This window comes from Ambystoma mexicanum, chromosome 10 (genome assembly GCF_040938575.1).
Source record: "Ambystoma mexicanum isolate Mex_15411 chromosome 10, UKY_AmexF1_1, whole genome shotgun sequence".
Lineage (NCBI taxonomy): Eukaryota > Metazoa > Chordata > Amphibia > Caudata > Ambystomatidae > Ambystoma > Ambystoma mexicanum.
The window spans coordinates 232889736-232907998 of NC_090932.1; the positions used below are offsets into that span (position 1 = coordinate 232889736).

Genomic DNA, 18263 nt, shown 5'->3' on the forward strand with positions numbered 1-18263 from the left:
AGTGGTCAAACAGAAGCGCGACCGACAGAATTCAGACGAGAAGGATGGCGGAAGGAAGAGCGAAGAGGGCCCGAGAATTCTCAGAATAGGCAAGAAAGGCAGAGAAGGAGTATGGGGCACGATGGATGCTAGAAGTAATGCAGAAAGAGGAAAGAGCAAAGGCAACGTCACCTCTGCTGTTCATAGAGCCCAGCAGCAGTGAAGGAGAAGACGAGGTACCGCAAGGACAGAAAAGGGGAAGAGCGGAGTCGAAGAGATCAGAGGAACAGACGGAGGCACCGACCAAGAGAAAGAAAAAAGATCAAAAGAAAGGTACTGTGAATAATAATGTGGCGTGTTAAAAAATTGCATCACGGTTTCGGGTAAGTCACCCAGAACCAATGACAAGAAGAGCAGACGGGGGAAGAAAAGCAGGGAAGAGTGGCAGGGGAGTTCATCAGACGAATCAAGCAGTGATGACGAAGAAAGGGATCACCTAAAGGCATGGGTTAAATGGAGAGGAGTGGTGAGCAAGGAAAGGCAGAGTGGGGTAGGGGGGTCAGGGGCAGAACCCAGAGAAGCCCAGGTCCTGGCACCTCAGGGGGCACCAGCTGAGCCCATGGAAGCCTTGGTCCCGGCACCACAAGGGGCACCAGTAGTCCCGGTGCCGCAAGGAGCACCAATTTTACCGACACCACAAGGTGTACCGGCAGGGCCAAACATAGGGGTAGGGGCCACACCACCGGGGACAGCACCGACGGTGGCAGCGGCAGAAAATGAGGGGCCACTCATGACGAAATATGGCAGGCCAACCATGGGTAAAGACGCGCAGGGCAGGTCAATGAAAGCGATGGCTTGGTACATAAATGACAAAGTAAAGGAAAAAATCAGGAGGAAGGAATTGATCGATATATTTACATTGTTAGATTGTCAAAAGAGGGGGATGAATGTGGCTCTAGAGGACATGAAGGAGGATGAAAAAAGCTTACTAAGAAAGGGGCCAGTAGTAAGGAGCTTTGACAATTGGAAATCAGCCTTCACCATAATGTCTACAAATATATTACAAAAATTCCCGCAAGACGGGGTAGCATTAGCTGCTTATCAACAGAGGGTGCTGAAGGTCCACGCAGCATTTGGAGGGGGATGCATGGCTGGAGTATGAACATGATTTCAGAAAGGAGATGGACTGCTTTCCGGATATGGGCTGGGAAGAAGAAAACTTTAACCTCTACATTTTTAACGTGCTAAAAGAGAATGGGATTCCAAGGAGTGGAGCACAGGGGGACAGCAGAGAAGGGAGTACTGCAGAATGATTACAAACCGGATTATAGATCGAGTGGCAGAAGGTACGAATCCAGCTATGACAGGAATAGAGACCAGAGTTTTCGGAGCAGAAATTACGGGTCACAGAGAGGATGGCAGAGCAGCCTGCCCCCGACAACACAGGGGGGGGGGCAGTGGGAGCACGGGGACAGCATGAGCGGAACCAGGTCAATGCAGGAGCTTTGAAAAGGGGGTACCATGTAGCTGGGGATGGAAGTGCAAATTCAGCCACAAGTGCGAGAGATGCAAGGGTGACCACAGCAGCTCCAAGTGCACAAGCGCCGCGGCGCCAAGCAGCAGAAGAGATGAGACGCGGAAATAAAAACTGGGGCAGGAAAGCGGCCACGCCGGTAAAAATCGAGAGGATGGAAAGGTGACTCCGGAAATACCCCGACCAAGAAGCGGCAGAACAAATCAGGCAAGGCTTTAGAGAAGGTTTTAACATCCCGTTTACCGGGCAGGGAGCACATGACATTCCTAGGAATCTAAAATCGGCAAGCGAAAACAAGGAGATAGTGACCAGTAAGATCAGGAAGGAAGAACTAGGGAGGGTAGAGGGCCCGTTCACGGCCCTACCATTCGAAGAATTTTTATGTTCACCACTAGGACTGGTGCCGAAAAAAGACGAAGGGGAATACAGGCTGATACACCACCTGTCCTACCCCCGGGTGCCTCGGTGAACGACGGCATCGCTCAGAGCGAGGCGACAGTATCATATTCCGACTTCGAGGAGGCGGTGGAACTGGTCAGAAAGGCAGGGGAAGAGGCATGGATGACGAAAGCAGACATTAAATCGGCATTTCGCCTGTTGCCAGTCAACAGCAGATCACAAAGATGGTTATGCATGCATTGGGAGGGGGAATACTTCATCGACAAATGCCTTCAGATGGGGTGGGGCATCTCATGCGCATATTTAGAGAGGGTAAGTTCATTCTTACAATGGGCAGTAACACAGGAGATGAGGGAGTCCATGATGGTGCATTACCTGGAAGATTTCTTATTCGTCGGCCCCACAGGTGCGGATCTATGCAGGGCAACCCTGGACAAATTCGTGGAAATAACGAGCGAGTGGGGTTTTCCTCTGGCGGAAGAGAAAACGATGGGGCCAACGCAGGTTATCCAATTCCTAGGTATAGAAATTGCCTCCAACAAGGGGAGGTGTCGGATCCCGGAGGACAAGGTGACGGAGCTGCTGAAGACAATAAAGGAACTACAAGGAAGAAACAAAGCAACAGTGAGAGAATTGCAAGCGCTGACAGGAAAACTGAACTTTGCAGGAAGAGTCATACCTCAGGGGAAGGTGTTCCAGAGAAGTATCGAGCTGAAAACGAGAGGTGCTACCAAAGGGCACCACAGGGTCAGGCTAGGGGGAGGAATCAAGAGAGATCTGGAAGTATGGGCAGAATTTCTGAAAAACTTCAAGGGGGCGGTAATAATGGGCTCATCGGTGAACGATGAAGGTAAAAGGGTGTTGTTCACTGTTGCAGCCGGTGGCTTTGGTTTTGGCGCAATACTGGGGAAAAAATGGTGTGCAGGCAAGTGGCCAAAAGCGTTATGCGCATGGAGGGAAGAACTAGGGAACAAGGAGTTGGCAGTATGGTCAGATAATATGGCGGTGGTGCACGTGTTAAACAAAGGAAGTGCGTCATGCATGATAGTATTAGAATTAATGAGGGCAATCACACTGGAAAGCCTAAAAATTAATACATGCATAAAGGCGAGGCATATCGCGGGGGAAGAAAATGTGGTGGCTGATGCAATCTCTCGCTTTCAGTGGGAGAAATTCAGGGAGCTGAGACCGGACGCCGACAAGGAAAGAACGCCCACGCCACAGAAGGCATAGGTCCCGTTGGAGGCACTAGAAAGGAAAGCACGGTTGGCCTCAAGGTCGACCCAAAAGAAGTGGGAGAAGAACGGAGAAAAGAAAGGGTCATCGACAAGCTGACCAGAAATGCCCCGACATACAAAACGTGTGAGCAGTACGAAAAGCATGTAAAAGATGTGTTGATGGAAACAGGTGTAAAAAAGGTTGAAAAGATTTCAGTGGAAAAAATGTGTGAATTTCTTGAAGGGGCATTTGCCAAAGGGAAAAAGAAAAGCTGGGCAGCAGCGCACCTGGCGGCGGTGGCATATACCACAAAAGTGGCGGGCATACCGGACCCGACTGACAGCGCTAAGATAAAATACGCTATGAGGGGATGGGCAAAGTTAGAGGGGGAAAAAACCAGATAGCAGAAGGCCGGTAAATTTTGGAAAATTGATAATTCTGCTAAAAGTGCTGCAAGACACGTGCAGCAGCACATACGAAACCGCGCTGTTCAGGGCAGCATTTGCGCTAGCATACTATGGAGCATTCAGAATAGGGGAACTGGTGGCCAGGAATACGGAGGCAGGAGACGGCCTGGCAAGAAAAGACGTTAGTATGGGTATCAAGGGGATGTCTATAATGCTAAGGAAATCTAAGACAGACCAAATAGGGAAGGGGCGAGCAATAGATCTCAATTGCATCAGAGAAAAGGACCACTGTCCCAGATGCATCACCCAAGAATTCCTGGAGCTGCGACCAGAGGTCGACGGCCAGTTATTGATCCATAGGGACCGCAGCGCGCTCAGCAGGTACCAGTTTCAGGCAGTATTAAAATAGGCGGTGGCAAAAGCGGGATGGGATCCAGCCGAATTTGGGACACACTCTTTCAGGATAGGGGCAGCAACCTCTGAGTGGGCGGGGGGCCTGGGAGCAAAGGGGGTGAGACGAATTGGGGGATGGAAGTCGCAATGTTTTAAGAAATACATAAGGGAGGAACTGATATGACACTTATCTCCCCCGTTTCTACAGAGGCCGGCCCATACAAATCGGCATGGATAGTGGGGCACTCTTTCGTGACCCGGGCAGGCAGGTGGCTGGAAGAGGTAAAGCAAGGACTACATTTCAGGAACACAATTATGTCATGGTGGGGCCTCCTGGGGATGCACTGGGAGGACATCCACGACAGGCTATCGGAACTGATAGGTTTCAGGGACCCCCTACCCCCCCCTCCCCCCCCCTCCCCCCCCGAGTACCTGGTTATACATCTCGGGGGGGGGGGGGGGACGACCTGGTGAGCACAAACAGGGGTAAATTACAAAGGAACATCTGCGAGTCACTGCATAGCATAGCCCGCAGCTGGTGGAAAACCGAGATTTTTATGTCAGAGATAATACCAACAAGGGTCTGGTATGGGGCACAGAAGAGGCACGCAATTGAGATAGCCAGAAAGAAACACAATATATCAGTAGAAAAGTACTGCAACAGCACAGGGCTGCATTTCATAAGACATGGCTTACACCGGAACAATCCGGACATGTTTCACCAGGATGGGGTGCACCTATCAAAGGAAGGGATGGGGGTTTTTTCCGACAACATTTTCAGGGCACTCCAGGAACGGGGTTGTAGGTAGGGTGCTTTTGGGGGGGACCTGAGCGGGTGTAAGGAACACCCACTCAGGTTTGGCGGCATGTGCCCAGGAACGAAGGCTCAGGGATAACAAGGACTCAGGAGGAGCCTTGGGCAACTTCGGAACTGGACACAATGTGCCCAAAAGCATATGGCAGTGTAATTATTTTGTTGTGTTGTATTTTCTGTAAGAAAATAAAATGCCTAAGGCCTACAACTTTTCCATACACATAAGTTGTCTGTAATTTATTACTTAGGTAGGGATCTCGTAAGAGAAGCAAAGTGAACCCACACTACTCATCCTATGACCCAGGCCCCGGGCCGCATGAAATGCGGGACGATAGAGGGTCTGGGAGTTTAGGCGCGGGGTGGGGGAAAATGGCGCAAAGCATAGGGAGGGGCGTCCGAATGGCGCCACAAGAAACAAAAGCCCAGGAAGGACAGGAAACAGCACCTGGGAAGGTGCGAATTGTAACAGCAAGGGGTCGGGGGGGTAAACCGGCCGCCCCCAGGAAGGAACAAAAGGCCGGGGGGGTATAAGTAAGCCTGGAAAAGGAGAGGCGGCACAAACCAGGTAAGAGCTCACCTCTCTCGGGTAGGCTCTTAGTACCTGGAGAAGGGGAAGGAAAACGTTTGCCACTCAACCCACCCTACAAGAAGAACGGAAGAAGAAGGAGTGCAGGCAGGAGCCAGTACGCTGAGTACTCTCTCGGTACACGGTCCAAAAAAGAAGGAGCGGGCAGAAGTAAGAACGCCGAGTACTCTTTCGGTACACAGTTCAAGAAAAGAAGGAGCAGGCAGAAGAAAGGAACGCTGAGTTCTCTTTCGGTACACGGTCCAAGAAACGTCGTAGGCGGCATGTGCCCAGGAACGAAGGCTCAGGGATAACAAGGACTCGGGAGGAGCCTTGGGCAACTTCGGGACTGGACACAATGTGCCCAAAAGCATATTGCAGTGTAATTATTTTGTTGTGTTGTATTTTCTGTAAGAAAATAAAATGCCTACGGCCTACAACTTTTCCATACACATAAGTTGTCTGTAATTTATTACTTAGGTAGGGATCTCGTAAGAGAAGCAAAGTGAACCCACACTACTCAGCCTAAAGAAAAAGGGAAAAACAATGTTATAGGGGAAGTAGAGAAGCAGACTGGGCACGTGCAAAGGAAGAAAGAAACAAATGGAGACGCGTCGGCTTACTCTCATTGAAAAAAGATATGGGCTTTTTTTTATATTGTGCCAATTAAATCCTCAAATCGTAGGGAAAAGAAAGTCATGAAAACTCAAAGGTTTAACACACATGACATTGGAACTCTGGTTTAACGGCAGACAGAAGCAAGAAGAGTGGTTAAACCCCGGGGATGAGAATGATGACGTTTCTGGTGACATAGAAGATGTGGAGAATGAGACTTTGACTATCCGAGAAAAGTTACAAGTAGACTCTATGGCAGAAAAACAGAGTTCTCGAACGACAGACAACAACAAAGCAGGGTCCAGAACAACAATTCGTGGTTACCGGGAGAAAGGCCGTAGAGAAATAATGATTCAGGACATTTTTTGATGAAACCGCTAACGCGGTGTTAAAGAAAGGGTGCCTTCTACAATTGTTTAATGAAATACCCAATTTACGAGTATTAAAATCTGAAGACATTGATGTGGTTGAGTTTCCTAGTCATGCTTAGGATTTTATGTGCTTCCGTCGAAGCATGGCACCCCGAATCCCCCACCCATCAAATCTTGCCCACCGAATGCATCTCCCACGGTGCTATCCGCCGAATCTCCCACTCTCCTTCCTAATGGGGGTGTTTCACCCCCATGGCTGCCTCCTCCAAATCGCCTGCCTGTGTGCACTGAATGTGAGCAGAGCCCCTAGACCCCCGTCCCGAGTCGCCTGACCCTACTCCCCCACCCCACATGCCCTGTGATACGCAACTCCTCCATGATTTCCTTACCTGCTATTCCTTGCCGCACCGTGCTCCATTCCCTGCCTCTGTGCTGCCAACACTGGACATAGGCCCTCATTACGACCCAGGCGGTAAATTACCGCCTGGGCCGTGACTTTACCACCATGGCGTAAACTACGTTTACGCCATGGTGGTTGGCGGACTTACCACCCCATTCCGACCTTGGCGGGGCGGTAAGTCCCCAATCCCCATTTACCCTTCCCCATTCCCATTTTTGCCCCATAGGGCATAATGGGAGTGGGGAAGGCGTTAATTACGCCACCGTAAATTACGGTGGCGTAATTAACTCCATGGTCCCTTAGCGCCATGGATTTTAACACCTGCTAAAAGCAGGTGTTAAATCCGCCATGGCGCTAAGGGACCTCGTACTCAGGCGGTAAGGGTCGGCGCTGTTTACGCCGCCGTAAACCCCTTACCGCCTGGGTCGTAATGAGGCCCATAGAGACCCTGTGCTCGCTGTGTAGGTCAGTCGGTGGCCTTGTATTCAGCGACCTATATTTGGCAAACTTGGATGTCGAGTATGGGTAAAATCATGCTGATCTTAAATTGGAACACATTTCACTAAAATCACTAGCTGTGGGAGGAATAATACTGGCAGAATCAAAGTCCTTCGTGTCAATGGCCCTTGACATTTACTCCCTGCTCGTATCAGCTACATGTACCCGATTGGATGAAGAGAGCTTTACAAAACACACCTTTTTCACTCCAGCGATTCGTTTTTTCTTCCCCTTTCTGCTTGCTCCCTGGCTCTTTTGACCAGGCTTTGTCTTCCTGCGCGCTGAGGCGTTTGGGTGTGTTGTGCAATATAAAAACTCAATAATAATAATGAATAGTAGAACCACCTTCATTGTGAAATGGTGATAGATGAAGAATTACACATACATTTCAAAAGATCTCGCTTAAGGAACGCTATAACAGAGACGACCTAGGGTGAAGATTAGTGAAGCTGCACATTTTGTCATGGATGTTCATCAAGAACAAAACAGAACTGGCTTCGGCTCCCCAGTTTACTCCAGCCCAGATTTCCTATGCATCTGTCATAAAGGGCAAATAGGTACAGACTTGCTCTTGTGGATGCCTTAGAGGCTTCCTACGCATGGGTCCGGGTTCGGACTGCGTGATTGCGCACAATTTGATGTTAATACAAGAAGCAAAAGGTAAGAGAGCCATCATTAATTGATGGGTATCTAACAATGATTCGTCGTGACAAGAATGGCGCAAATGTGCAGCGTAGGGAGGGTTTCTTGATTTTGATCAAAAATTATTTGAATGCTCAAGGATGGGATAAAGAGAAAAATAGTCAAAACGTGACTGATCATTAAAATATATGCTCCCTCTGGTAGACAAATAATGTAGTGCACACTGGATCACTTAGAAGAATGGATAGGCAGTGGGTCCTAGAGGCGGGAAACGATTATCCTGGCAGGAGATGCAAATGCAAAATTCCCTTATTATGGGGGAGCAATGGGAAGACAAAAATGTTGTCCCAAAAGTTCAATTACAAGAAAGCATGATCAGACAGACTTACAATGGCATGACTTGTTTTAAGTGCCCGGGGTCTAAATATGTCGAGCCGTGGAATGCACTGAGACATTCCAAGGGACTCTACAAGGTTTAGAGGAGCTGTTAGTTCCACATTGGACACATTTTTGGTTTCTTCACAACATTTTCTGTTAATACAGAATGTATCTGTCATAATAATTTTAGGAACTCATGGTGCCGAATGATACAGTACAACAGCGTTTAGCGGAGGACACGGAAGTAAGGCAGGAAACCGAATTGATTGTTGTCATAAGAACATAGTGGCCGTTAATAAAAGAATGGAATATTAATGTGGAATGTAGTTAACAGTAAAGAGGCTAATAGAGAATGGATCCAGATATAATTTACCTGAGTGAGTACATCATGGTAGGGATATAATGGAACATTAAGACAAAGATATGAAGAAATATGATCTTGACGCAGTGATTAAAAAAGAAAAAATGTGGCAACGGCTGCGAAACTAAAGATATGAGAAGTTGGGCTGTCTGGCAGTGTCGATAAGGGCAGCACAGTATGCAAACAACATAGATTAGAAATAAATCATAATTGGCAACAAATGTTATTAGCTATTGATAATGATGTTAAAAGATTTGGGGCACTGATTCGAAATATGAATGAGAAAAGCACTAAGTCATAATTTAATTTTATCTCGGCAAATGTATAGCTAACTTTTATATCAGCTCACAATTCTTCCATCTAACAAATGGGATGACTGTTGAAGAAGAGTGGGATTTACCTAATGGCAAGCCTCTTTCAAACAGGAAGAAAAAATCAATGTCATTAAGCGACAAAAGATTCTAGAGTCCCGTAAAGCGATGATCTAGCAAATGTGATAGTCAGGAACCATCCAAGGCCGTGGTCAGAGATGTGTTTAGGTTCTTTAAAGAAATTATTTGAACATCGAAATGGCCTACTTCTTGGCCAACCTCCCTGATCATTCCTATTTTTTTTTTTTTTAAAAGGCCAGTGGGAGGACCGGAGCAATTACAGACTGATAACCCTTTTGGACGTACCTAGTAAGAACGCCACCTTCCCCGTCCTAAGTGAACTCAAGAAATATGCAGCAGAAAAGAGGATGTTGCCCCAATTCCAAAGATGCTTCAGAAGTGTGATGAGCACTTTGGAAAGTGGATTTATGAGGAATCCACTAATAAAACAGGCTTTAATAAGCGAACAGCCCCCCCTTATTTGCCACATTTTTAGATTTTCAGTGTGGTGTAAATAGGAGGTTGGGGGTTTGAACTTGTGGCACAAGCTTAGTGCATGGGGGTTATATCCCAATTTGCAATCGTCTAATAAAGTACTTACGTAAGGATGTGTTCTTGCACCGTTTGGCTTTAATGTCTATATGGCTGAAATGGCCACAGCCTTTCACTGTTAACAACTTTCCTCTTAAATTGGGTGTGACCGACACTAATTGACGTGCGTGTGCAGACAACGCTGTTGTATTCGATGTTACAGAAATTGCTCTACAACGAAGACTGGGGGCAACTTTTAAGTATTTTATTGGAATACATTGTTTTACATAGTTATGTAATGAAACATTTGTAAAGCTGTTTGTGCAGTAAAAACAAATAAATGTTTTATAAGTATTTTAAACAAAAATTGTTCAGAACTAAATTACAAAAAGACTAAAATTATGACTTTTATGGCTAAGAGGCTGAAGTTTACTATTCCTTTGAAACTTGACAAAAATATTCTAGAGGTGGTTAGAGAATTTTTGTTATCTAAGTTTGAACATCTCCATTATTCCCAAAATAACTTTAATTAAATGCATGAAAACTGAAGGTGGCTCATACGCTGTTGTATGATGTGGAGCGTAGTTTGGATTTTGGTAGAAGCCTGGCTCTATAAAAGAGGGGAAAATATAGGAACCTACCCAGGGATAACCTACTTCAGTCCTGATGCATTTAATTAAACCTGAAGTGGGCTCACGGTGTTGGTAACATTGGCAAAAATTAGGAAAGTTAGCATGTTGATTAATATCAAAAAGACTGACAGCAATAGTACGTATATCATCAAAGAGGCCATGACAATGGAACTTTGTAACACTTTCAAGAATTATGAAGAGAAGGCTTTGGACTTCTTATCTCATACCGAGTACCAGGTTGACTGGACCGTTCCGATCTACATATTCAAGATCAATATTTAAAAAAAGAAGGTTCTAGTATGGGACTGACAACTCCCATAATCAATTATAATTATTCATGAAAGAAAAGACTTAGCCAGAAATACCTTAACTTATTTACAAAATATAAGGTATTCCAACAATATATTGCTAGATTCCCTGATGGAGATAAGTGAAGATTTGTTTAATGCATTTTATATTTATTTTACTAGAAGCACAAGAAGTAATTGGGGCCAGATTGAAGGTGACAAGAGACCATTTGTAGGTTCTGAATTGAACTGGGGTATATGAAGACAATAAAATATCTAAATTGTAAAAATAAGAACATTCTGGGTTACTTATGTTGGGTACTTTGTAAGGGATATAAGAGCTTAGTCTACTGATCACATGTGGTAGAGATGGCAACTAAGTAATCAAGTATCCCTTACAATGGTGTTTGCAGCATTATACGACATTTTGAAACTCAAGCTCTTAAATGCCAATGAATAATCGCTTAGAATGGCTGTTTATAAGAACAGAAATGCTATGTGTTTTTACAAGATGAATTCATCCTGCAGAGAGTTTAACTTGCAGAGTTTTGAAGCAATACAGGGTGCAATGGTTTTTATTAATGACATTGATGTATTTAATTATGGTTTAAATATTAGAAATTGTGATCACTATGGCTGCATGTTTGTGATATATGAAAGATTTGCTTCACACCTCATACTAACAAAAAAAGGAAAATCAGCCATGAAATTGGAATTATTATCCACAATGGCATGCGCAGAAGTCACATATGGCATGGCCATGCCAGGGCAATCCTGTTACAGGCCCGGCCCAGAAGTACACTTTCAACTAAAAATGAGAGCTTTAAACCTAGGCTGAAGGATACAGGGGTCATGAAACTCCTTGTCCTTATCTGGATAGCGACACAACTTCACCCTACAAAAAATGGACTTTCAAAACCTTCAGTGCTAGCTCCTCCGCATGCTGCAGTGGGCTCTGCCCATAATGATTGCTTAAAGCCAAACATGCTCCCCTTACAGTGATTGTGTCTCATCAAAGAATGGACGCCAGAAGTCTATATTTGATGAATAATTCATTTGGGAATATCTGGGTGTCGCACTTTCTCAAGATTCCGGAGCCATTTCCTCTCATGGATCCTTCCTGGCATGGAAAGCCATGCAACCCTCCCCAATTCAAGCTACCCACCTCTGAATATGGGAATCCTCCGGGGGGGCAGGGCAAGACCCCATACAGGAGGAAAAGCTTCCAAGCAGAACAGACCCTCCAGAACATAGAAGTGCTTTGGTCCAGCGAGTTTAGGTATACAATAGCACAGCAATCATAGAGATAAAGAAACAAAAAATGTCAACGTCACTTCCTTTCTATTCATCACTCTTAGATACTGCCAGCAGACCACCTAACCGGAAGGAAGCACAGAGCAATCATGACTTGGAGGCCCTTCTCAACCATCCAACAACAAATTAAGCAAATGCAAATGGCAGAAATCTTGGAAATTAGAACTTTCCAGTAATCTCAGATGAGAGCACCTAGATGTCTCTATACACAAACCAATCAATGTGAACCCCAAAGTCACGAAAAACATCATTATCATGATCACGATAAAGCGGAAACTCAATACCGATAAAGTGAAAATCCTGATCTGGGCCACTAAATCAACAGCTCCCAGAGATGGTAAAAAAAATGCCTGCTAGTGTCCAGAGCTCTCAAGAACCTCAGGATCATGGCAGGAGACCCACTAACACTGGAACTTCAAAACAAGGCACTAGTTAGCAATGTTTTCCCACAGAAAATGATAAGACTCATCCTGCCTTTTCTCATTCTCCGGCACAAAACCGTTGCAGTCATCTCTCTGGTCCTATCAGGGCTGAACTAGATGAGCATCATCTAATTTAGTATCCCAGATAATCTGTTTTAGCACCCGGCCGGGGGGAGCCAGTCAATCAGATGTCTAGGAACGTGGCCTTGCACTGCCTGTACAAGCCTGCATTCCATGCAGCCTGACGGCCTGCTTGGCCCACCGTCATCTTCCCCCTACGCTCTGTCACTTTTTTTTCTCCCCTCTAGCCCCTGGTAACCTTATTTTGTTGCTGCCGCATCCACTCCTTCCCCTCGCCTCCCGCTGCCTGCCATAGAAAAAGAAGAGCAGGGCGCTGTATGGAGCCTGCCTTCCCTTTTCATGGTGGCCATTTTGGAAAAGGATTTGTATTCCTACAATGGGATGCCGCGCGCGTCCCACTGTAGGAAGGAAAATTCTTTTTTTTTTAGCACCCCGGGTTACTGCTTTGGCTACCCAGGGTGTGAATAGCCTTCATCCCCTGTTCCAGTAGCTAGAACGGGGGATAACGGCCCAGAGCCCTCGTTCTTCGCCCTCGCTTCAGTCAGGCCAATAAATTTGTCTGACGGGCCGTTATCCCCCGTTCCAGCCACTGGAACAGGAGATGTACGCCATAAAAGAGGCTACAGAAAATACAGAACGCAGCCAAAAGACTGCTATAATGCATGGCAGTCTGCAATATCCGTATAAAAGCCTGGAAATCATGTTCTTATTGCAGGCTAGTTGTGACATCGCAACTGACATGTAGTAAGAAAATGGGACATCACAACTGCTCTCCAATCTGTTATTACCCTTCAGTTGTGACATCACAATGCTTACTGCTTGAGCTAGTACAGAGCAGAACTCAAGCTGTCACTGCTGCACTTAAAACCACGACAAGCTTTTCAAATGTCTTGCTTGTAAAATCGTTTCCTATGATATTTTACAGTCAGTAATTGACATGGAACTGTTTATAGTAGAATGTTGAATTTCGAGAACTTGTGGAGTTTAACTCGTGTGAGCAGGAATCAACGTGTTTTTATTTATTTTTAAAACACAAAATAAAAACTTGTTTCAATTATTTTATTAAACTGCTCAAACAATTTGGAACTCATTGATCACAGTCTAGGGGTGAGCGCTGATTTGTTCCCCTATCATCAATTTTTTTGCCAATTTTACTCTTTTTTTATCCCAAACTTTGTTTTTTTCTGGAATTTGGGCCAATTAGGGGACAACATGTTTTGCAGACCCCTAATGGCCCAACATATCAAACAAACAACACATATTCAGGCAGGGAAATACCTGAAATGTCCAATTTCACTCCACATTTGGTTTTTGCTCAGGATTTGACCAATTTCTCCATGGAGCACATTTCAGCCGTTTTGCCCACCACTAGCCAGCATGACAACCAGACTTTCGAACTCAATGGCCAGAAGAAACTGCAAGCTGTAGGCCCTTCTTGACTTCCAGAAAGCACTCAACAGCTGACCTTCCTCTTCAAAGGACCCTAGAAAGTTAGGCTTCGTATTGGAAGGTTTGAAAGCGTAGTCAGTCAAATACCCACCATACGGACGCCTTCCAAGCATCTCCAGAAACAATATAACTACTGTGCAGGTGAATGTCCACTTATGCTGGTACTGATCAGATCAAATGATCCTGGAACATACAGGTGAGAGATCAATCAACCAGACAGCTGACACATATAGTTCCAAACAACAACAAACATGAACCGCACAGCAGATATTACACCTAAATCAATCTTGCGGGAGCATCAAGTCATAAGGTGGGCAATCAATGGATCGGCTAGGTGGAAGGCACTTCTGGCATCACCTTGCCCATACAGGAAACCGACTGGGTCACCAGAGAAACTCACACAGTAGAAAAGATACACGCCTAAGGGTTATGCCAATTCACCGGCTTTCTTCAGATCTGCATGCAATAACTGCATATCAAAAGCAGCCGTGTTCTCCCTCCTACTAGCGTGCCACCTCAGGGAGAGCTAACCCAGTTCCGGAAGTGCCAAGAGAACATGAGAATGGTAGGCTTTGGCGGGAGGGGTGCACTGAACTGTGGCTTGGAGGAAGTATTGGGCCGAATTCCAGCTGAAAAATTGCTAATCGGCTCGCGGCGAATCATGTCTTTGCTATTCGGTTTCCGTCCAAATACTTTTGTCTTCTCATATGAGTGCAATGTAACAACTCAGAGAGACAAATGTGGAGTGCATATTGCAAAAGGGAAAACAAATAAACATTGTCTGAAAGTATTCCTCTTTAAATATGCATATGTTTGTGAACTGGAGAGGAGTGTTGAGGATGAGCTAAAGGCGAGGATGGTTTGTTCCTATTGGAAATGCCTATGGAGAAACTTGAATTCATAACAGGCCGAGGAGACCAGTGAGACTGAGGTAGTCAAGTCTACGTCAGACAGTGTGACGTGCCCCTGTGGAGGCCTCGGAGGAACTTCTTGTTGGGAAACCTCTCCAGGGGTCCTTTGGGCCAGCCAGTCAGATGGAGTGTGGGGATAGGTGTGAGGAGTCTATATGGGACATGGTCAAAGAGCTATTCTGAGTTGGTGAAATTGGTAGAAGGGGGGGGTGTATGGAAACCAGAGACTTGTCAGCAGGTGACTGCCTCTTGTATGTCAACAAGGGGTAGGAAGAGTCATTTACGTGGCAGGCAGTGCCAGATACAGCCGACATTTCCCACACAATACAGGCCTCTTAGGAGAACTTGCTTATCAGGAAATCTCTTGAATAAAATGGCAGGCCTGTTTACCTGAACAGGGAATGTGTGAGAGGGGACAGGAAGTGGTACCCAGCATTGTGCCGGTTGGTGTTATGGGCTGGAGGGTTGAAGAGGTAGAGACGTAGAAAAGGTGATTGAGCCTTGTCAACTCTAGTGTGGTGAGATGAAGGTGGGAACGAGCGACTGCCCAACAGGAAGTGCATCCATAGAGCGTGTAGGGTTTGGGCAGATTCAGTCACATGTCAGAATTCCCTGTGTGCGATTACCTCTGCTCTAACCTCATCTGCCTCTGAGTCCTCTTCCATGTTTAGCGTATGGGGAAGCAGTCCCCTCTTTAAGAATAGTAGGGAGTAGGAGCCCACTTACCTCACATGTTCCCCTCAACGTGTGCCCTGCATGAGTGAACAGACAGCCATTGCTACATGTTTGCGTGAGCTGAAAGGAAGGTTTGAAACTAACTATCCACGTAAGATTCCATGCACCTTGCAAGGGATTGCAATGTGTGTGAATCGCAATGGCAGCTGTACATTGCAGGATGCTTAGCGTTCTTTGCAACCCAGCACTTTGTGTCGTGAAGCCTGCCAACAAAGATGCAACATCGTTCCTGCAAATGGCCCCCACTATTTTGTTAATTTGTTATTTGCAGGACTGTGTGAATTAAATAAGTATGACATGTTGATTAAAGTAAAGAGCAAAACATGAACCACGGTAACACATTTAAAACGGTGCTTGCATTGTTTTTTTTTTTAAAGTATATTTGTTAAGTTTGGGACTTTACTCATTAAACGAAACAACTATTCGACTTCATTTTCGGCCGGGTCGAATAGTTGATCAACTGTTCCGTATTTGAACTAATCCTAAGTATGCTTTTGGGTTCACCCTTACTTCGAGGTGCGCCCCAGAAGATCGGATGACATAACATTGACGAGCCATCCTATTACCGCTTCAGGAACAAGCTAAAAACTCACCTCTTTACTTGACACGCTCACATTTCTCTGGCATTCAACCCCCAAATGTGTACCTATCGCATCACCTGTGCCAGCCTTTTCTACTGTAACTAGCGCCTAGAGGCCCATGGGCTTGGTGCACTGTCACATATGCGTAAATATCTAGCTGCGTAAAGCATCTAACTATCGCGATAACAGCTGCATGTCCGCCAACTGTGTTTCATCTTCTTACTTTGTTGCAGCCCCAATCGCGACCACCAGCGTCAGGGAAATGACATGAAACCATCTCACGAGTGTAGGTAGCGTTGGGCTTCCCGGTGGTATATCAAGTCACCCTCAGGTGGCTTGCATCAATCTCCCTCTCACTGATTGATTGAATTATTGTAAAGCGCTACATCGCTCATAGGCCTCAAAGCGCTTAAACAAGTGAAGGGATCTCTTCATCACTTGCCACCATGCCTGCGTCACTTCCCCAGTCTCTCTGCTCCATCCCTCCTTTAATTGTATATTTGCGTCTCTCGCGCACTCGCCCTGACCTTTGCCCTACGCCCTCTATTCTCTGTCTCAAAGAACCCTTGTTCCTTTACACCCGCCTCCCACTCTCCATGGCCGCCTTCCTCGGTCGCCGCTCCTTTCCTTCCACCCTCTTCCTTCCCTGCCATCACCACCCTTTCCTCGCCTATTTCTCCCCAGCTATTCCCTCTTTCCCTCTCCTCCTTCACCCTCCCCAGCTGGCTCTCTCCGGTCCTTCTCACACGCGGATCCCGTACGCCTCCGTCCGCCCCCTCGCCCCCCAAGTTGCTTTAATTAGCCCGGTCCTTCCCACGCCTAACGAGGCACCGTCAGAGACAGGACTCGGCTCCTTCTCGTCGTGCGGCAGAGCCAGTGTGGGTGCGTGGTGGTGGAGTCCGGCCACGGCAGCAGCTCCAGAGCAGATGGCATGGCAGGGCCGGGTTCCAGCCTCTGAGCCATCCTGGGGGATGGAGTCTCGGGGAGGGTGCTACACCGCGCGCCGGCCTGTGCTCGCCTCTGCTCTAGCAATGCACCTCAGTACTGATCTGCAGCCGCCATGCTCGCAGCTCTGCCGATGCACGTCAATACGAGTGTAACCGTACTGTTATTCCAGTAGGGACCCCCTTCCCCTACCCCCCTCGCGGCTCTGCCAGTGTACCTCGGCTCTACCCCATGCATGGCCTGCGACCTCTGACTACGGTGCAGCTCTACCAGTGCGCCTCAACCCAGAGCTGCAGCGCCTGCCAGCAAGCCCAGTCCTGGGACCGAGTCACAGCCCTGCCAATGCACACCAGTTCCCACCTGCAGACTACCATCCCACTCCGCTTCAATACATGCACCTGCATCCCCGCGTAAAGCTCCTCCTGCTATATATGCATTACACATCCACGCAGCGCACATCAATCCTGCAGCGCACCCTGTCACTCCGCTAAGGGCGACCCACACGCGGCTCGGCCAATGGATCTCAGTCGTCCCCTGCAGCGCCGCCTTCTGTTCCAGTATCCGGGACGCACACCACACGCAGCCCACGTTCCATCCCTGCGTTCATGAGCATGGACAGGACATGCTTACGGCCCCTCCCGCGCTGATCCGGGTTGACCTGAAAGCCCTGAGGGTGCAATACCGCCCCTACCTCTCCAGAAACCTTCTCACCTGCTGCGATGCTTCCAGCCGCGAGCAGACGATCAGCCCCACCTGGTCCCTCCGGCACAGGCAGAAGGGGGATTCACCGAGGATCGGAATTATCCACAGCGCATTCCTCCCTGAGGGAGGAAGGGAGGGGACGTACGGGGGAAGGAGGGGGGGGGAGGAGGAGATAAGAAGGAGAGATGAAAACGTGGAAGGCGGGTAGAGTGAGAGCATGGACGGCGTCAAGGCCTTTCAACCTTTTTCAAATTAAAGGGGCCTGGGGGTCAGCAACCATGTTGCCAGTCAACAGTCTTGTAACACGCCAGCAATATATTCCTTTCTCTATTTTCGTTCTGGACTTATGTGCCCTTTGCAGCCCTCGCATTACAAGCTGCGTTTCTTGGAGCTCTTACAGCCATCACTTCCCATGGGATATACAGAGGCTTTATTACTCCATTGCCTTCTAACAGTGGTTCCTCCGCATCAGCCACTTGCTGACAAAGAAGGGTTTATAGCTCTTCAGTGGGCATTCAAACCCGGATTCATGGAACTGTGCAAAGTGTATTTTTGTACTGCAAAGTCAGTAGATAGTCATTTTTGCAGTACAAAATGACTTTGCACAGTTCCATGAATCAGGGTTTTAGTCTTTAAGATCCCTGCTAGCTGGCCGTCTCATGATAATCGTCTGCTATTGACCTTATTTTTGTCGCCATTGTAATGTATGCACTAAGCAGGTTGCCCCT

The 18263-nt window shown here is 47.0% G+C and overlaps 1 protein-coding gene across 1 annotated transcript in view; it reads right to left on the reverse strand.

Annotated features, from left to right (window-relative positions):
* PHYHIP (phytanoyl-CoA 2-hydroxylase interacting protein) overlaps positions 1-17685 on the reverse strand; it is a 470429-nt gene extending 452744 nt beyond the window's left edge. The window contains exon 1 of the mRNA XM_069617750.1: positions 17545-17685. The gene's annotated coding sequence lies outside the window, so the exon portion shown is untranslated. The remainder of the gene's footprint in view (positions 1-17544) is intronic.
* Between the last annotated feature and the right edge of the window lie 578 nt (positions 17686-18263).